The sequence below is a fragment of the Idiotropiscis lumnitzeri genome, chromosome 21 (genome assembly GCF_059441095.1).
Source record: "Idiotropiscis lumnitzeri isolate Australia: NSW breed Sydney's pygmy pipehorse chromosome 21, RoL_Ilum_1.0, whole genome shotgun sequence".
Lineage (NCBI taxonomy): Eukaryota > Metazoa > Chordata > Actinopteri > Syngnathiformes > Syngnathidae > Idiotropiscis > Idiotropiscis lumnitzeri.
The window spans coordinates 11,297,657-11,299,816 of record NC_142411.1 but is presented as its reverse complement, the minus strand read 5'-3'; the positions used below and the strand labels follow the sequence as shown (position 1 = coordinate 11,299,816).

The 2,160-nt window shown below is 35.5% G+C and overlaps 1 protein-coding gene across 1 annotated transcript in view; it reads left to right on the top strand.

Moving 5' to 3' along the window:
- Positions 1–1,106, top strand: part of zfp36l1b (ZFP36 like 1 zinc finger CCCH-type b) — a 6,054-nt gene extending 4,948 nt beyond the window's left edge. Inside the window, exon 2 of the mRNA XM_088286881.1 lies at positions 1–1,106. This exon is cut by the window's left edge and continues 1,705 nt beyond it. The gene's annotated coding sequence lies outside the window, so the exon portion shown is untranslated.
- The last annotated feature ends 1,054 nt before the right edge of the window (positions 1,107–2,160 follow it).

Genomic DNA, 2,160 nt, shown 5'->3' with positions numbered 1-2,160 from the left:
TTATTTCATAAAGCTGTAAGCGTATAGGCTTTGGTTGTCACTGCTTATTTATCAAATTATATTTATTGCTGATCTTAAGCATTTTTACATTGTATTTATCTGTTAATGAAATAATAGTATATATATTTTTTCTTTTGTTAAATTATGATCTTCCATAATCGCAAGATTGGGAAAACGATTTTTTTTTACAGTAAAATACTATACTGCAATTACATTTCTGTTAACACGTTTTTTTCCCCCTTTGTTTTGAAACGTAATCTCAATTTAAAGCAAAGTGCACAAAGGTGTAGCATTTTATTTATCTCTTGCTCCTCCCACATCTTGGACTGCAGCTGTGGGAGGGTGTGTTGCAGTCTGAGGCCACAAACACATTGCCAGCTTGGCGTAGTCGTGCACACAGGGTGCAGGTGGTGTTCATGCTCATTTATTGCAGTTGGAGTTTTGCACTAAATATTTGGGAAACATAATTATCGTACCTCTTCACATAGACATAAGAGAACAATATTCTATACATTTGCTAACAAAGGTTGTATAGATGAAGTGACCAATGCTCGTAGTTTTTTTTTTTTTTTTTTTTGGTAACACACATGAGCCCAGTTTACTTAACCACCAGCACCATGCATTGACAAATGCTGCTTACAGTGTGTTTTAGGCCTCTAGAATGTAGACTGGTTCTAGAACAGTCCTGTCCTCAGATCAGTAACTTTGAAGTGGGATTCATGTCATATGATGCATCACGGAGTCAGTCAGGTGATTAGAGAACGATCGCTCAGCTAAATTTTAGAGTAAAACAAGATTGCCTTTTTTTCCTCTATCACGCACACACGTACTAGCACTTTTTGTCATGATGATGATGATGTAAAGGTTATTTTTGACCACTCTTTCCCATGAAGTGCCTAAAAAAAAAAAGAACATTCCAGGTTTCCCAATGGTCGTGCCTTCTTATTTTTTTATGGTATGAGTGCTAAAAGCCTAAAATGTATTCCCGTTAGGTAAGGGGTTAACAGCATTGGAATGTTGTTGTTCACTACAGTAGTGTCTTTGTTAATGGTTTATTTTGTGATGACAGATTGCAGTTAAAACCAATAAAACATGTTTATATTGGATGTATGAGTTTCTGCTTGTGAACAACATGGCAAAGGATCAACGGTTGTCCTCATATAAACATTGGCGCTCAAGACCATCCTGTTGTTTCCCTTTGAATGAGGTGTCACTTGTCATTCAGGTGGCTCACTAGCCACCTCATTAAGCACATCTATGCAACTAATAATGACAAGTTTTGATTGAAGTAATTGTCTGGATAGAGAGAAAGGTGATTTAATATCTAAAAGACACTTTAAAAAGAAATCAATAAGCCCTGTGTCATTGGGAGACAGGGCAATGAAGCATGTAAAGACTGAAAACTAAAGGGCCTAAAATTGAACCTTGGGCAACCCCACATTTCATGTCATGGATTTTGGAGGCACATGTATCGATTAGTGCTGACAAGTGATTCATTTTTTTTAACTAATCAATCACAAAAAATTCCATGATTAATCACAGTTGTCAACTACTATTTTTTGCGTAGCTTATAACAGATATTTACTTGAATAATATCTTGGAATTGATGCAAAATCACCAAATATGAAGTATATTTAATTCAAAGATTGTTCTAGTAGCTTTCTTGGATTCTTGAATACGATCTAAATGGAGACATCTTTGCAGACATTTATTTTCGAAACATTTCTCAAAACTGCCCACAAGCGCCACACTCCAGCAGTGTTGGTTTGCAAGGCCCAGCGGTAACTTAAACACAGTGTTTTGTTCTGAGACGTGCTAAAGACCGCTAATATGGCACAATATTTGCAAAGTATGCAAATTATTTTTTAAGTAAATCAAACAGAGTTAACTGAGTTAAAATATTTAACTGGGTTAAAATGTTTTGGATTAATCACCTGAGTTAATGCTTTAATTTTGGCAGCCCTAGTATCTATACTTAAAAAGAAATGGTCTGTGTGTTGGGACTAAAACCAGTTAAATGCAGTACCAGAGATGCCCACCAGGTTTCTAAGTATTTAAAAAATGTGATTTACTGTATCGAAACCAACGCTTAGATCTAATAGCTCTAAGACTGAGTTTCTTTACAAGTCTGCTCTACACCTGATTTTATCATTTTAAAAC